The sequence below is a fragment of the Somniosus microcephalus genome, unplaced genomic scaffold, assembly GCF_052327205.1.
Source record: "Somniosus microcephalus isolate GS21.2 unplaced genomic scaffold, FLI_Smic_1.0 unresolved_chr2, whole genome shotgun sequence".
Lineage (NCBI taxonomy): Eukaryota > Metazoa > Chordata > Chondrichthyes > Squaliformes > Somniosidae > Somniosus > Somniosus microcephalus.
In genome coordinates, this window is record NW_028225180.1 from 53,711,184 (window position 1) to 53,730,025 (window position 18,842).

At 45.6% G+C, this 18,842-nt stretch overlaps 1 pseudogene; it reads right to left on the reverse strand.

Moving 5' to 3' along the window:
- LOC147092644 (NACHT, LRR and PYD domains-containing protein 3-like) overlaps positions 1 to 18,842 on the reverse strand; it is a 309,097-nt pseudogene that overhangs the window by 277,348 nt on the left and 12,907 nt on the right.

Sequence of the window (18,842 nt, forward strand, 5' to 3'; positions counted from 1 at the left end):
AGGGAAACGTTTCACAAAAATTGACTTGGCACAGGCATATCTACAGACGGAGGTTGAGGAGACCTCTAAAAAGTATCTCACAATAAACACACACAAAGGCCTGTACCAGTACAATCGACTGGTTTTTGGAATAGCATCAGCTCCAGCTAACTGGCAAAGAGCTATGGAGCAAGTCCTGCAAGGGATTCCGGGGACTCAATGCTACCTAGACGACATCCTTATAACAGGAGAAAACGACAACGAGCACCTTGCCAATTTGGAGCAGGTGCTCGCTAGGCTGAAAGAACGGGGCCTACGAGCAAATCGCCCCAAGTGTGAATTTTTCCAAAATCAGATATCATATTTTGGCCACATAATTAATAAGGAAGGGTTGCATAAGTCACCTGAAAAAATTGAAGCAGTTATAAAAGCCCCAGCACCTGAAAATGTTTCACAATTAAGGTCATTCCTGGGATTAATAAATAACTATCATAAATTTTTACCGAACTTATCAACTATTCTATACCCTCTCAATGATCTTCTACAGGCAGGAGTGATTTGGAAATGGAACGAAGACTGTAAACGTGCCTTCCATAAATGTAAAGACTTAATCACATCCGAGAAAATTTTGGCTCATTACAACCCATCACTACCAATCAGACTGGTGTGCGATGCATCCTCTTATGGCATAGGAGTGGTATTGTCCCATAGATTCCCTGATGGCTCGGAACGGCCGATAGCTTTTGCGTCATGCTCATTGAACTCAGCTGAGCGTAACTATGCCCAGATAGACAGGGAAGCGCTCAGCCTGCTATGGGGAGTGAAGAAATTCAACCATTACCTACACGGACAAAAATTTACCTTGCTGACTGACCATCAACCCCTCATCTCCATATTCAACCCTAAAAAAGGTGTCCCCATTATGACGGCACAAAGACTACAGAGGTGGTCCCTTTTTCTAGGGGCACACCAATACAACATTGAATACAAAGGGTCAAAACAGCATGGGAATGCTGACGGTTTATCACGCCTACCGTTGCCAATGATAGAAGAGGCACCTACAGTAGACCCAGTAGAGATATTCCACTCTACCATTGTGGAATATCTACCGGTGACAAATTCTGCCATTGAAAGGGAGACAAGAAATTACCCTACTCTCTCACGGGTCTACGATTTAACAGTGAAGGGATGGCCAGCACATGGCGAACCACTGTTGCCAGCATTCTCGCAAAGAAGAGAACAGCTGTCAGTGTGCCGAGGAACCTTGATGTGTGGATCCAGAGAGGTGATTCCACCCAAACTCCAGGATAAAGTGCTAAAGGAGCTTCACGAGGGGCATCTGGGTGGAGTGAAAATGAAGAACCTAGCTCGGGCGTTTGTATGGTGGCCAGGTATCGATGGAGACATCGAAGACATGACCAAGAGCTGCCTAGGATGCCAGAAGGTCCAAAATGCTCCGCCACAGGCCCCTCTACATCCATGGGAGTGGCCCTCATCTCCCTGGCAAAGGGTGCGCATCGACTTTGCTGGTCCATTTTTGGACTCAATGTTCTTAATCGCAGTTGATGCACACTCCAAGTGGCCGGAGGTAATAAAGATGTCCTCCACCACCACGGAAAAAACCATCACAGAATTAAGGACCATATTTGCCAGGAATGGGCTGCCGGAGCAGATATGTTCTGATAATGGACCGCAATTTGTGTCCGAAGAATTCAGAAAGTTCTTAAAGAACAATGGTGTAAAGCACTACACGTCCGCCCCATACCATCCCGCCACCAATGGATTGACTGAAAGGTTTGTCCAGACCTTCAAGAAGGCCATCAAGGCCATGGGTAATGAAGACATAAAACTTCAGCACAAGGTGGATAACTTCTTATTTGCATATAGGAATGCAATGCATATGGTTACTAACCAAACTCCCGCCATGATGTTCTACAATAGAAACCTAAGATGCCGGCTGGATTTGGTCAAGCCCAACATCCGAAGGGACGTGGAGGACTGGCAGTTTCAGGGCATGAATGAAAGGCCAACTAGGGCCTTCCAGATAGGCCAACCGGATTTGGCCCGGGACTACCGTACCGAGAAATGGCAGCCTGGAACTATCTGCACACGATTCGGACCACTGATGTATACCGTGGACATTGGAGACAGCATAATAAGGCGCCATGCTGACCAAATCATCAAGTCGTCCGAAAAGGGACAACCTACACCACCGCTCTATACATCTAACGATGAAGTAGAGATACCCATATCTACCTCCGATCCGGTGATACTGGAGCCCGATGAACCCGACACTGGCATTCAAGCCGAATCAGCCTTGCCAGAAGAACCTACTACACCACCAGAAACTACTACACCCCCGAGGCGTTATTGGACCGAGTCAGGAAGCCTCCTGAGAGACTAACTTATAATTAACTAGCTGAAGTGCCCGGCGGTGCCGAGGCTTTTTCGAGGGCATGTTGTTGTTGGAAGAGAGAGAGAGAGAGCGACTGGGGGGAAGAGAGAGAGTGACTGGGGGGAAGAGAGAGAGCGACTGGGGGGGAAGAGAGGGAGGGGAGGGGTGGGGGGAAGAGAGGGAGGGGAGGGGGCAGGGAGGGGAGGGGGAGGGGAAGGGAGGGAGGGGGAGGGCGGGAAAGGGAGGGCGGGGGGAGGGGAGGGGGGAAGGAAGGGAGGGAGGGATGGCAGGGGAGGGGAGGGAGGGGAAGGGAGGGCGGGGAAGGGAGGGCGTGGGGAGGGGAGGGCGGGGAAGGGTGGGCGTGGGGAGGGGGAGGGGGAGGAAGGGAAGGAGGGGGAAGGGAGGGTGGGGGGGAAGGGAGGGCGGGGGGGAAGGGCGGGGGAGGGGAGGGGTGATGGAGGGCGGGGGGGAGGGAGGGGAGGGAAGGCGGCGGGCGCCACCCCGAGGGTCGCGGCCCCCGAGGGTCGCGCCCCCCCCGGAGGTGAAGACCGCCGATTGCGCGCGCAGCAGGAGCTGAGACGCGGCGTCTCTCTCGGCCGGCGGGCCCGGTTGCCAGGGCAACCGTGACGCTGACCAAGTCAGAGAGAGAGACGCCGCGTCTCAGCTGCTCCTGCTGCGCGCGCGGTCCCCCCCCCCCCGAGGGTCGCGGCCCCCCCGAGAGTCGCGGCCCCCCCCCCCCCGTGGGTCGCGGCCGCCCCCCCCTCCCCCCGAGGTGAAGAGCGCCGATTGCGCCCGTTGCCAGGGTAACGCTGGACGCTCAGCAAGCCCCGGCAGAGAGAGACGTCTCAGCTCCTGCTGCGCGCGCACCCTAGCGGCGCTGGGCTGAGGCTCGGCCCTCCAGCCTTCGAGTTGGGCCGGGAGGTGCCTAGCTCGGGCGTGGGTGCGGAGGAGACGCCGAGGCTTCTAGCCCTACCTGGAAAAACGGGGAAAGGTAGGAAAATTAATGAGATTAGATAAGTTAATTACTTTCTAAATCATTTTTTTAAAAAACAATATGTGTTTTAAAAGCAACGTTTTTTTTTTAAGACGCAGAAAGCGGGAAAAAGAAAGGAAAAGTTTGGAATCAAGATGGCGGCGACTCACCTCGGTTCAGAACGATAAAGCCCGGCCACACGTGCACCGATTGGCCCGGCGGCACACGCCAGCAACCCGGCGTACGATTGGTCGAGCTCGAGGTCACTCTGTCGCTAATGAGCGGATAATGAGATGCTAATGAGCGGAATGTTGAAGGTTTTTGGGATACCGCGGGCGCAATTTTAGCCCGGCCGAAACGTAAATACGCTTAAAACCGTCTCGGAAGTGTAAGCTTTCTTTGGAGGTAACGCGCGCGTAGGTACGCCCTGTAACTTTCGAGTGCATACCCGCAACGCACATGCGATGACAGACAGATAGACAGATAGACAGAAAGACAGAATGACAGAAGTACCGATTTATATATATAGATTAATAGAACAATGTATATTATTTTGCATATAACATGTAATTAATAATTACTTAAAATATGATGTACTAGTTAGCTAGAAGGGGAGGAATTGTGGTGTATGTGCCTTTAAGAGCAATTATGGTGTATGTGCCTTTAAGAGCCCCAGGTGTGCGTAATGCCGGTAATTGCCACTTGGGCTATATAAGCCTGTGTATTGTGTATATCCTTTAGAAACCCCCCCCAGACTTGCTTAGTAAATACCTATGAACCAACTCCTGTCTTCAGTGTCTTTATCTACACACGGACGCTACATCTACAATTGCCAAAACAGTTACAGTTACATAAACAGTTACCTCAACACCCGGCATTTGTACAGTACGGGTCCCAGCCACTGGAGACCTTCACACTCAATGTTGCAGTTCATTACATTGAGGTGTTTTATTGTATCACAGAGTCCAATCACATGAGACAGAACCACACAGTCAATCGGGGTCAACCTCAGTCCACTAAATCCAAGTGTTTCCACAGAACCCACTGTGTTCCGAGCCAGCACTTTATTCTGAGACTCAAACAGGTAGTGGAATGTGTTCAGGAGGTTCCTTTTACCAGTTTCACTCCCTGTGTCTCCAATCTGTCCTTCAACCTTCTCCTTCACCCAGTCAATCACTCGGCGGGTGCTTTGATGAAGAAATTGACCCAGAAACTCCTCCAGGGGCCGAGCTGACTGTGGAGAGGAGAGACCAGCAACAAAACGGAGAAATATCTCAAATCGCCCATCTTCCTTGCTGAGGGCCTCATGGAGGAGTTTCCAGATGTCCTCGGGAGCTGGAGTCAGGAATTGTGCGAGTGCGGCTACAAACACTTGGATGGTGATGTGTGGGAATGTGTACACCACGTTCTGGGCAGAATCATCTCTCTCCAAAAGTTCCATCATGAACCCAGACAGAAACTGGGAAGGTTGCAGATTGTACTTGACCAAATCTCCATTTCTAAAAACAATCTTCTTCTCAGAGAATCCTGTGAAGGCCATCTCCCCAATCTTCAGTAACACATCACGGGGGCTTTCAATCTCTCGACCGTGGTTTTTCAGAATGTTGTAAATATAGTAGGAATATAGTTGGGTGATGGTCTTGCGAACTTGCTGCTGATTCCTGTCTTTTTGTGTAAAGAAGGGACCCAGTGACAGACCGACGATCCAGCAGTAGGAAGGGTTGTAGCACATGGTGTACAGGATCTCGTTCTCCTCCACATGTTTGAAAACAGCTGCTGCCACCGTCTGATCATCAAAAAACTTGTTGAAATACTCCTTCCTTTCTTCACCAATAAATCCCAGGATTTCAGCCCAGACACTGATCTCAGCCTTTTCCAATAAATGTAAAGCAGTGGGGCGGCTGGTCACTTGCACTGAACATCCTGGGAGCAGCTTGTGCTGTATTTAACTGTACACAATGTCAGACACTTCACACCAGTCTTCGGGATCTGTGCACATGTGCTGAGGTTCTGTATTTCTCCGATTGTCAGCAAAATCGATGCTGTCCTTGAATTCATCCAAACCATCGAATATAAACAGCAATCCCTCTGGGTTCTTCCAGAGCTCTCCAACAATATTCCCAAAGTAAGGATACAGATCCAATATCAGATTCCTCAGGTTTATTCTACAGTTAATAGCGTTCAAATCTCGGAATTTAAAACTGAAAACAAATTGAAAATGTGTGTAAATTTTCCCCGTGGCCCAGTCATGTACAATCTTTTGTACCATTGTTGTTTTTCCAATCCCCGGGACTCCGCTCACAGCTCCTGACCTCCCAGAATTGGATTTTCTCTGGGAAAAACTGCTGTGGAACAATTGATCTGTTCGGATTTTTTCCAGTTCTCTCCGGAGATGTTTCTCTCTCCACTCTTCATGATCTCGGCCTCTTGCCAGGAGTTCATGTTCTACAAGTTTCTGATCTCGAACAGTAGAAATGACCGTTAGCTCAGCGTATCGATCAGCCAACTGGAAAACCTTAACCTTCTCCTTTATTAGGATAGTGTTCACTCTCAGTGTTTCAGATTGTTCCCGGAGTGTTTCCTTGTGTTTATGTTGAACATCTTCAATTAGAACAGAGAGAAAGTGGCTCTCAATGTTAGTTCTATTGACATAAAGCAACTTCTCAATACCATTTCACTATTCATTGAAATACTGCGAGATTTAATTCACAGCTTCAATAGATATCCGTGTAGAAATTAAACTCAGTTAATGGAAACCTCGCTTGAAAGTAAGCAATGGCCCAGAAAATTTTCTAATCCTCATTTGTCTCTAATATTTACTGAAGATGGAGATTTCAAAAAAGGTGATATTTTCTGTGATAGTTAATACTATCCAGCCTTACCCTGTACTACAATAATCATGGGTGACTTTAATCTACATATACACTGGCCAAACGAAATTTGCAATAATACTGTGCTGGCCTTCATTGCAAGAGGATTTGAGTACAGGGGCAAGGATATCTTACTGCAGTTGTGCAGGGCTTTGGTGAGACCACACCTGGAGTACTGTGTGCAATTTCGGTCTCCTTAACAAAGAAAGGATATACTTGCCATAGAGGGAGTGCAGCGAAGGTTCACCAGGCTGATTCCCGTGTTGGCAGGACTGTCATATGAGGAGAGATTGGGTCGACAGGGCCTCTATTCACTAGATTTTAGAAGAATGAGAGTTGATCTCATTGAAACGTATACAATTCTGAAACGGCTAGACAAACTGGATGCAGGGAGGATGCTTCCCCTTGCTGGGGGGTCTAGAACGAGTGGTCACAGTCTCAGGATACTTGGTCGGACATTTAGGACTGAGATTAGGAGAAATTTCTTCACTCAGAGTGCGGTGAACCTGTGGAATTCTCCAGCACAGATGTTTGTGGAGGCCAAGTCACTAAATATATTTAAAAAGGTGATAGATGATTTTCTATACACAAAAAGCATCAAGGGGTTTGGGGAGAGAGTGGGAATAAAGTATTGAGATTGAGGATCAACCATGAACATATTGAATGGTGGAGCAGGCTCGAACGGCCGAATGGCCTAATCTTGCTCCTATTTTTCTATATTTCTATGTCTATGTTCATAGAATCATAGAAAATTACAGCACAGAAGGAGGCCATTTCAGCCGATTGTGTCCGTGCCAGACAACAAAGAGCTATACAGCCGAATCCCACTTCCCATTTCTTGCTCCGTATCCCTGCAGGTTAGAGCATCGCAAGTGCACATCCAAGTACTTTTTAGATGTGGTTAGGGTTTCTGCCTCTACCCCACTTTCAGGCAGTGAGTTCCAAACACCAACCACCCTCTGGGTGAAGAAAGTTCCTTACAAATCCCCTCTAAACCTTTCATCAATTACTTAAAATCTGTGCCCCTTGGTTTTGGCCCCTCTGCTAAGGGAAATATGTCCTTTCTGTACACTTTATCAAGGTCCCTCATAATTTTATATACCTGAATATGGTCTCCCCTCAGCCTCCTCTGTTCCAAGGAAAACAAACCCAGCCTATCCACTTTTTCCTCATAACTAAGATACTCTACTCCCGGCAACATCCTTGTAAATCTCCTCTGTACCCTCTGTAGTGTAATCACATCTTTCCTGTAATGTGGTGACCAGAACTGCAAGCAGTACTCTAGCTGAGGCCTAACTATTGTTTTATGCAGTTGAAGTTCATGTACTCTATGCCATGGCTAATAAAGCCAAGCATTCCGCATGCCGGCTTAACCAACTTATCTACCTGGCCTGCTCATTTACAATCGCTTTCAAGGGCTTTTTTACATAGGCCATTGTCCAGAGCGGTGAGAGCAGAGTTTCAGTGAGTATTTAAACTCACTTTCACGGGCTTTTTTACAGAGTCTTACCAACCTCACAGACCGGTGGCGGCATTCCAGAACTATGTCATGATTCAAAACGTGATGTGGGCAGGAGGGAGCAGCTGATTGGAAGAGTACTTTAAATACTCTATAGTCTGACAGTTTAGGTTCTTAATTTATAAAATTTATACGGTCTTAATTTTTTGGTTATAATTTCTAACGTCTCCGTTGTGTAGCAGGGAGTGATAGGAAAGAAGCACACTTGAGTATATCATTTAAGTGTAGTATAATTGGTGGTATTGATTTAATTTAAATTAATTAAAGGGGAATTCATGTCAGCAAAGCTCGGCTCCTTGGCATGCTCCTCCTGCACTATGTGGGAAATCAGGGACACTTCCTGTGACCCTGACGACCATGAGTGTGGGAAGTGTGTCCAGCTGCAGCTACTGGCAGATGGCATTGCAGCGCTGGAGCTACGAATGGACACATGCTGGAGCATTCGCGATGCTGAGGACATCAAGGCTGAACAGGCAGGAAGGGAATGGGTGACCGCCAGTCAGAGTAGTAGGCACAGGCAGTGCAAGGGTCCACTGTGGCCATCCAAACTCACAAACAAATATACCGCTTTGGAGATTGTTGGGAAGGATGGCTTATCGGGGGAAGGCAGCAACAACCAACTTCCTGGCACCATGGGTGTTTCTGCTGCACGGGACGAGAGGAAAAAGTGCGGGAGAGCTATAGTGATAGGGGATTCTATTTTAAGGGGAATAGATAGGCGTTTATGCGGCCGCAAACAAGACTCCAGGATGGTATGTTGCCTCCCTGGTGCAAGGGTCAAGGGTGTCTTGGAGCGGCTGCAGGGCATTCTGGAGGGGGAGGGTAAACAGCCGGTTATGGTGGTGCATATAGGTACCAAAGATATAGGTAAAAAAGGGGGTGATGTCCTTAAAGCTGAATATAGGGAGTTAGGAGGAAAATAAAAAAATAGGACCTCAAAGGTAGTTATCTCAGGATTGCTACCAGTGCCACGTGCTAGTCAGAGTAGAAATAGAAGGATATTTCAGATGAATACATGGCTAGAAGGATGGTGCAAGTGGGAGGGATTCAAATTCCTGGGACATTGGAATCGGTTCTGGGGGAGGTAGGACCAGTCAAAACTGGATGGTTTGCACCTGCGCAGGACCGTGGCTGAAGTCCTAGGTGAATTGTTTGCTAGTGCTGTTGGGGAGGGTTTAAACTAAAATTGCAGGGGGTTGGGAACCTGTGCATGGAGACAGAGGAAAGGGAAGCAAGGATAGAAGCAAAAGAGACAAAGGAGAAAAGCAAAAGTGGAAGTCAAAGAAATCAAGGGTGTAAATCAAACATGGCCGCAGTAAACAACAATTCTAAAAGGTCTAAGAGTGTAAAAAAAACAAGCCTGAAGATTTTGTGTCTTAATGCGAGGAGCATTCATTATAGGGTGGATGAATTAACTTCGCAAATAGATGTAAATGGATATGATATAATTGGGATTACGAAGATATGGCTCCAGGATGACCAAGGCTGGGAACTCAACATCGAGGATTATTCAATATTCAGGAAGGTCAGGCAAAAATGAAAAGGCGGTGGGGTAGCATTGCTGGCAAAAGAGGAAATTAACACAATAGTAATGAAGGATAATAGCTCTGATGATGTGGAATCTGTATGGGTAGAACTGAGAAATACCAAAGGGCAGAAAACGTTAGTGGGGTTGTATTCAGACCCTCAAACAGTACTGCTGAGGTTGGGGATGGCATTAAATGGGAAATTAATGATGCGTGCAATAAGGGCACAGCAATTATCATGGGTGACTTTAATCTACATATAGATTGGTCTAACCAAATTTGTAACAATACTGTGGAGGAGAAATCCCTAGAGTGTATACGGAATGGTTTCCTGCACCAATATATCGAGGAACCAACAAGAAATCTGGCCATATTAGACTGGGTATTATGTAATGAGACAGGATTCATTAGCAATCTTGTTGTGCGAGGCCCCTTGGGGTGGAGCGATCATAATTGAATAGGATGTTTCATTAAAATGGAGAGTGAATTAGTTGACTCAGAGACGTGGGTACTGATTTTAAATAAAGGACACTACGATGTTATGAGGCGCGAGTTGGCTAGGATGGATTGGGGAATGTTTGTTAAAGGGTTGATGGTGAACAGGCAATGGCAAACATTTAAAGATCGCATGGATGAACTACATAATTTGATCATCCGTGTTTGGCATAAAAGAAGGTGACTCAACATTGGCTAACAAGGGAAATTGGGACAGCATAATATCCAAGGAGAGGACATATAAATTGGCCAGAAAAAGCAGCAAACCTGAGGAGTGGGAGCAGTTTAGGATTCAGCAAAGGAGGACAAAGGGATTAATTAAGAGGGGGAAAATAGAGTATGAGAGTAAGCTTCAGGGAACATAAAATCTGACTATAAAAGCTTCTATAGATATGTGAAGAGAAAAATAACTGGTAAATTCAAGCGTAGGTCCCTTGCAGTCAGAATCAGGGGAATTCATAATGGGGAACAAAGCCATGGCAGGCCAATTAAATACCTGCTTTGGTTCTGTCTTTACAAAGAAGGACACAAATAAACTCCCAGAGATGTCGCGAAAATTTGGTCGAATGAAAGGGTGGAACTGAATGAAATCAGTATTTGTATGGAAATGGTGTTAGGGAAATTGACGGGATTGAAGGCCGATAAATCCCCAGGGTCTGATAATCTACATCCTAGGTTACTTAAGGAAGTGGCCCTAGAAATAGTAGATGCATTGCTGGTCATCTTCCAAAATTCTATAGACTCTGGAAAAGTTCCCATGGATTGGAGGGTAGCTAATGTAACCCCACTATTTAGAAAAGGTGGTAGAGAAAAAACGGGGAATTATAGACTGGTAAGACTGACACCAGTAGTGGGGAATATGCTAGAGCCCATTATAAAAGATGTAAAGCAGAGCACTTGGAAAACAGTGACTGGATCGGTGCAAGTCAAAATGATTTACAAAAGGTAAACCATGCTTGACTAATCTACTGCAATTTTTTGGGGATGTAACTGGTAGAATAGATAAAGGAGAACCAGTGGATGTGGTGTATTTGTACTTTCAGAAGAATTTCGATAAGGTCTCGCATAAGAGACTAGCGTGCAAAGTTAAAGCACATGGGATTAGGGGTAAGGTACTGACTTGGATAGAAAACTGGTTGGCTGACAGGAAGCAAAGAGTTGGATTAAACGGGTCTTTTTCCGAGTGGAAGGCAGTGACAAGTGGGGTACCACAGGGATCGGTGCTAGCACCCCAGTTATTCGTAATATAGAATAATGATCTTGACGAGGGAAGTAGATGTAACATCTCCAAAGCTGGGTGGGCATGTTTGCTGTGAGGAGGATGCATAGAAACTCCAAACGATTTGGACAGTTTGGGCGGTTGGGCAGATGCATGGCAGCTGCAATATAATATGTATACATGCGAGGTTATCCATTTTGGTGGCAAAAACAGGAAGGCAGATTATTATCTGAAAGGCGATAGATTGGGAAAATGGGAAATGCAACGAATTGTGCACCAGTCACTGAAGGTAAGCATGCAGGTGCAGCAGGCGGTTAAGAAGGCAAATGGTATGCTGGCCTTCATAGCGAGAGGATTCGAGTACAGGAGCAAGGATGTCTTGCTGCAGTTGTACAGGGCCATGGTGAGTCCACACCTTGAGTATTGTGTGCAGTTTTTGTCGCCTTATCTGAGGAAAGATGTTCTTGCCATGGAGGGAGTGCAGCGAAGATTCACCAGACTGATACCTGGGATGGCAGGAATGACGTCTGTAGAGAGCTTGGGTCAATTAGGCTTATACTTGCTAGAGTTTAGAAGGATGAGAGGGGATCTAATTGAAACTTATAAAATTCTAACAGGACTAGACAGGAAAGCTGTTCCCGATGGCGGTGGATTCCAGAACCATGGGTCACAGGCTAATGATAAGGGGTAAGCCATTTTGGACTGAGATGAGGAGGAACTTCTTCACCCAGAGATTGGTGAGCCTGTGGAATTCCCTGTACAGAAGACAGTTGTGGCCAATTCATTAAATATATTCAAGAAGGATTTAGATATATTTGTTCAGTATAAGGGAATGAAGGGGTATGTGGAGAAAGCAGGGACAGGGTACTGAATTTGGATGATCAGCCATGATCGCAGTGAATTGCAGAGCAGGCTCTTGGGGACGAATGGCCTACTCCTGCTCCTATCTTCTATGTTTCTATGTTTCTATTCTGCCTTCAGGGAACTGTGGACATGCACTCCAAGTTCCCTTTGTTCCTCTACACTACTCAGTGTCCTACCATTTAATGTGTATTCCCTTTCCTTGTTAGCCCTCCCCAAATGCATTACCTCACACTTCTCCGGATTGAATTCCATTTGCCACTGTTCTGCCCACCTGAACAATGTATTTATATATTCCTGCAGTCTACAACTTCCTTTTTCAGTGTCAACCACACAGTCGATTTTAGTTTTATCTCCAAACTTCTTAATCATACCACCTATATACAAGTCTAGATCATTGATATATAGCACAAAAATAAAGGGACCTAGTACTGAGTCCTGCGTAGCCCCACTGGAAACAGCTTCCAGTCACAAAAACACCCATCAACCATTACTCTCTGCTTTCTGCCTCCAAGCCAGTTTGGAATCCAACTTGACACTTTGCCCTGGATCCCGTGGGCTTTTAACTTCGTGATCAGTCTGCCATGTGGAAGCTTATCAAAAGCCTTGCTAAAGTCCATATACACTACATCAAACGCACAACCCTCATCTACCCTCCTTGTTACCTGCTCAAAAAATTCAATCAAGTTCGTCAGACACGACCTTCCCTTAACAAACCCGTGCTGACTATCCTTGATTAATCCCTGTCTTTCTGAATGAAGATTTATCCTGTCCTTCAGAATTCTTTCCAATAATATTCCCACCACCGAGGTTAGGCTGACTGGCCTGTAATTACTCTGTCTATCCTTTTCTCCCTTTATAAACAAGGGTACAACGTTAGCAGTCCTCCATTTCTCTGGCACCACACCTGAAGCCATAGAGGATTGGAAATGATGGTCAGGGCCTCTGCTATTTCCTCTTTTGCTTTGCTTAACGGCCTGTGATAGATTTCATCCGGGCCTGAGGATTCATCCACTTTTAAAGCTGCCAAACCCCTTAATATTTCCTCTCTCATTATGTTTATTCCCTTTAGTATTTCACACTCCTCCTCCCTGATAGCAATGTCCGCTTCACCCCTCTCCTTTGTGAAAACAGACGCAAAGTATTCATTAAGCACCCTTCTGACGTTTGCCGCCTCCGCACACAGATTACCCGCATGAACCCTAATAGGCCCTATTCTTTCTTTAGTTATCCTCTTAATATATTTATAAAACCTCTTTGTGTTATCCCTGATTTTACTTGCCAAGAATTGTTCTTGCTCTCTCTTCACTTTCCTAATATAATTTTTAATTGCAATCCTGCATTTTCTGCACTCCTCTAAAGTTTCTGCAGTATTTAGCCCTCAGTATCTGTCATACGCCTCCCTTTCTTTCTTTATCCTATCCTGGATGTCCCTAGTCAACTAGATATGTCATTCCCACCTTTTTTCTTTAAGGGCACATATTTTGTCTGACCCTCCGGATATCCTCCTTGAATGCCTCCCACTGCTGTGACATTGATTTTCCTTCAAGTAGCTGCTCCCAGTCCACTATGGCTAAATCCCCACTGAGCTTAGCAAAATTTGCTTTTCCCCCAATTTAGAAATTTTATTCCTGGTCTATCCTTGTCCTTTTCAATAAGTACCTTAAATCTAACTGAATTATCGTCACTAGCACCAAAATGATTCCCCACTGATATGCCTTCTACCTGTCGATCTTCATTCCCTAAAACAATGTCCAGAACCGCCCTCTCCCTTGTTGGGCTTACTACATACAGGCTAAAAATGTTCTGCTGAATGCATTTTAGTAATTCACACCCTCTATACCCTTCAGACTTTTTATCTCAGTTAATATTGGAGTAGTTGAAATCCCCTACTATTACTGCCGTACAATATTTGCACTTCGCAGAAATTTGACTATATATTTGTTCTCCTACCTCCCTCTCAATGTTTGGGGGTCTACAGTACACTCCCAAGCAGTGTGATTGCCCTTTTTGTTTCTAACCCATATGGCCTCATTTGATGACCCTTCCAACATGTCATCCCTGCTCACAGCTGTAATAGTTTCTTTAATGAATATCACGACCCCCCTCCCCCTTCTTACGCCTCTCTCTGTCCCATCTGAAAATCCTGCAAACAGGAATGTTGAGCTGACATACCTGCCCTTCTTTCAGCCACGTCCCTGTATTAGCTATAATATCATAGTCCCAATTATCTACCTGTGCCCTAAGCTCATCTGCCTTGTTTGCTGTACTCCTTGCCTTGAAGTATATAACATTTAGTAGAGGCAAACCTCCTTGTTGACTGCTTGATTCCTCTGTCCTTCCAATTTACTTTCTACGTTTTTGTTGTCAAATTCCAGATTTTTTCCCTCCCTACAGACTCTATACTTATGTTCACATCCCCCCACCAAGCTAGTTTAAACCCTCCCCAACAGCATTAGAAACCCCCCCCCGCCCCCGCACCCCCAGCGAGGGTATTGGTCCCAGCCCTGCTGCGGTGCAACCTGTCCAGCTTGTACAGGTCCCACCTCCCCCAGGAACGGCCCCAATGCCTCAGCAATCTAAAGCCCTCCCTCCTGCACCATCCTTCCAGCCACGCATTCATCTGCACCGGGAGTAGTCCGGAGATTATTACCTTTGATGTCCTGTTTTTTAATCTGACTCCTAGCTCCCTAAACTCTGCCTGCAGGACCTCATCCCTCTTTCTACCTATGTCATTGGTATCGATATGGACCACGACATCTGGCTGTTCACCCTGTCCCCCCAGAATGCTCTGCAGCAGTTCGGTGACATCCTTGACCCTGGCACCAGGGAGGCAACATACCTTCCTGGAGTCATGCCTCCGGCTGCAGAAATGCCTGTATGCCCCCCTCACAATTGAATCCCCAACGACTATTTCTCTTCCACTTTTTTCCTCCCCTCCCCCCTGTGCAGCGGAGCCACCCGTGATGCTGAGGACTTGGCTCTGAGTGCAGCCCTCAGAGTGACCATAGCCTCCACCAGTACTCAGAATAGAACACCGGTTGGAGAGCGAAATGCCCTCCGGGGCCTCCTGTACTGCCTGCCTGGTCTTCTTCTGTCTGGTGGTCACCCATTTGCTCTCTGTCCGCTCTCTCTTAGGCTGCGGGGTGACCATCTCATTAAATGTGCTATCCACGTAGCTAACAGCCTTGTGGATGCACCACAATGACTCCAGTCGCCGCTCAAGCTCCGTAAACTGTCGCTTGAGGCATTGCAGCTGGTGATAGATACTGCATAAGAAGAAGAGTCATCCATGCAATGTGAAGCGTCCATAGTGTGTCAGGCCATTGGCAGGTTATAGAGTGGGCACTGGGAGAGGGAAAGGCTGTGAATATACAGAAGTTCCACCGTTAGTGGGTCAGGCCTGGGTAGATTATCTGGATTATTGTGCACACTGAGAGAGGGATAGACTGTGAATGTAGAGAAGTTCCACCGTTAGTGCATCAGGTTCTAGGCAGGTTATCTGAGGTAGTGTGTGCGCTTGGAGAGGGACAGACTGAATGTACAGAACTTCCACCGTTAGTGTGTCAGGTCCTGGGCAGGTTATCTGGGGTAGTGTGCGTACTGGGAGAGGGACAGACTGTGAATGGACACAAGTTCCACGTTAATGTGTCAGATCCTGGGCAGGTCATCTGGTGTAGTGTGGGCTCTGGGGGAAGGAGAGATTGTGAATGTACAGACCATCCGCTGTAAGTGTGTCAGGTCCCCGGAAGGTATTGTGTGCACTTCTAACCACCTAATCACAGGAAGAATGTTATTGAAATGGTGAAGGTGCAGAGAGATATACGATGATTATGTGCATCAGGAAGTAAGACAGAGTAAAGAGTGCGGTGTTAGATTGTTTTATTTGGAAGAGACTTCGAGTAATGAAATATTGATCAGAATTTCTTACAGAATTCACAAAATTAATGCAGGAAAGTAAATCTCAATGAGCACAATTAGATAACAGAGAAAACATACACTAAGAAGCCAGGAGGAAGAATGGAGAGCAGCATAACCTTTTTCACGAAAGGGTATTAGAGCGGGAGACCAGTTACCAGGGAGGGCAATAAGGGGCAGTGTAAGTGGGGAGAAGAGACAATGGTGGTTTATCTGTGGATGCATTGAGAGGAGTGGCAGGTGGGTTCATCTCTAACAGGACAGACTTGTTCGGATCAAAGTGAACTTTCGATCCCCTAATCATCCTACTGTATTGTTTCAAAAAAATGCGAATAGTTTTGCCGTGATTTTACACTTAAATTATTTTCTTCATATAACAGTCTCATCTTGAAACCGATTAGAATCAGAAATAGAACTACCGCCCACTACACATAGTATTACATTAGGGAAGAAAAGATTGAGAGTTCCTATCAAGTGATAGAATAATTGCATTCCATTGGTGCATTTCTATATGAGTTTTCTATAATATAGTTTTGAAAATCAAAAATATGTTTCTGATAATCAGTAAATTGTCAATTAAAATCCTCCTAAATGAAAGGACGTTTCTTTCAGTACGACTAGATTCTCTGTGACTAGTTTTTCTGTTTCACTGCCAGTGGGAATCGGTCCAATCAATTTCTAATCACCCATAATATGACAGTTTCCTCATGTTCCTCCTCGTTAAATGTTTGATTGTGGAAACATCTGTACATCTTCAGGTTAGATTGAAAATGATCAGACGGTTCATGACGTGATGTAGAATGGCAATACTAAACTTTATCCCATTTCTCGACCACTGTTCCTACAGTTTGTGCTGGATAAGAAGCCCAGTAGCACAGGTAACTTCCATATCAGGTTCAGAGACTTTCGTTACAGTGTATAATGATCCTGCCAGGAGTGTATGGGGGTTTTACGGTATTTCAGAATCCTGCCAGGTGTGTATGGTGTTTCACAGTGTATCAGGATCCTGCCTGGTGTGCATGGGGTGTCAGTGTATCAGGATCCTGCCAGGTGTTAATGGGGTTTCAAAGTGCATGAGGATCTCGCCAGGTGTGTATGGGGTGTCACAGTGTATCAGGATCCTGCCAGGTGTGTATGGGGTTTGACAGTTGATCAGGATCCTTCCAGGTGAGTATGGGGTTTCACAGTGTGTCAGGATCCTGTCAGGTTTGTATGGGGTTTCACAGTGTATCGAGATTCTGCCAGGTGCGTATGGGGTTTAAAAAGTTCACAGGATCCTGCCTGTATGTACGGGGTTTCAGTGTATCAGGATCCTGCCAGGTGTGTATGGGGTTTCACATTGTATGAGGATCCTGCCAGGTGTGTATGGGGTTTGACAGTGTATCAGGATCCTTCCAGGTGAGTATGGAGTTTCATAGTGTATCAGGTTCCTGGCAGGTGTGTATGGGGTTTCATAGTGTATCTGGATTCTGCCAGATGTGTATGGGGTTTAACAGTGTATCAGGATCCTGCCAGGTGTGTATGGAGCTGCACCATATATCAGGATCCTGCCAGGTGTGCATGTGGTTTCACAGTGTATCAGGATCCTGCCAGGTTATAATGGGGTTTCATGGTGTATTAGGATAATGCCTGATGTGGATGGGGTTTCACAGTGTAATAGGATCCTTCAAGGTGTGTATAGTGTTAAACAGTGTATCAGGGTCCTGCCAGATGTGTATGGGGTTTCACAGTGTATCAGGATACTGCCAGGCATGTATGGAGTTTCACTGTGTATCGGGATCCTGCCAGGTGTGTATGCGGATTCACAGTTCATGAGGATCCTGTCAGGTGTTTATGGCGTTTCACAGTGTATCAGGATCCTGCCAGGTGTTTATAAGACTTCACAAATGATAGAGATCAGCAGCTGGATTAGTGAAATGATGCCACTTCTGCATATTTACAGGAAACGTCAGAAATGCACTGAAATGTATTTTGAACCTAAATAGGTTAGTTTTGGATTGATGACAAATCTAAATGACGTTCAGTCTCATTTCTCCAGGTTTGAGCAGCTGATTCCCTGATTCTGGCAACCGCTAAACAAAGGGCCACTGTCAAGCATTCTGATTCTCAGATGTGAAATAATAGTTTTTAAATCTTAATTTCCTCACTTACCTTTCAGTTGACTTGATATTTCAGATAAACCTCGTGCGATGTTCATGTAATCAAATGGATCAGAACCTGTTTAAATCAATTAACTTTGATGAAGTCAGATCTGTGTAATATTATAGTAAAGTCTTCAGTGATTAAATTAATATTTGAATTCATGTGTGTGATTTTACCGTACCAAGTTCCTGTATTTCTTTCAGTATTTTGTCCAACTTTGGTACCCCATGGCGCATTTTCACAAAGGATTCCCACATCACCCTTCGGGCCCCAGAGCCTTTCTCCATCACCAGATTTAGGAGAAGTTTGGAACTGTCCAACCTGTTTCCCTGCTCCACGAGATCAGTGACTTTCTGTAAAGAATAATAATGAAAATATCGAGAAGCAAAGTGAAAGATAAACACTGAGAGTGAGGGGGAAATGATCTGCTCAGTGATGGGATCTCCCAGTTGTTTTGAGCTGAGAAAGCAATCATTGGGCCGGGTAGTGAACCATTCTCAACATGGGCAGAATATTCTGTAAACATCTTGATCCACTATTAACGGTAAAGACATGTGATGAATTATAGTTCGAGGAGAGAAAGGAATCACTGAGAATCTGCAGCAGTTTTAACGTGATTAGTTTTCTCTCTCCATTCGTGTCCAACATGACATCAGCTTACTGATTGACGATATGATACACTCGTTTCTCACATGTTTTCCTGCTGCCCCACTTTGTGATTTAATTAGAAATAAAGCAGCAGCGAGACTGAACTCCAGTTACAGGGAAGGAACGAATCTGAAGTGAGAGAAGCAGCTAGAAAACTGCCTGAGAAATTATCGCTGATGAATTGAAACAATCACTGTTGATGTATAAAGCCGGAGAATCGACCAATTAAAATAAAGATGAAAAATCGAATCATTTGTTCCCTCGGTAATTGAAATGCCTGTCCCCCATTATATGACA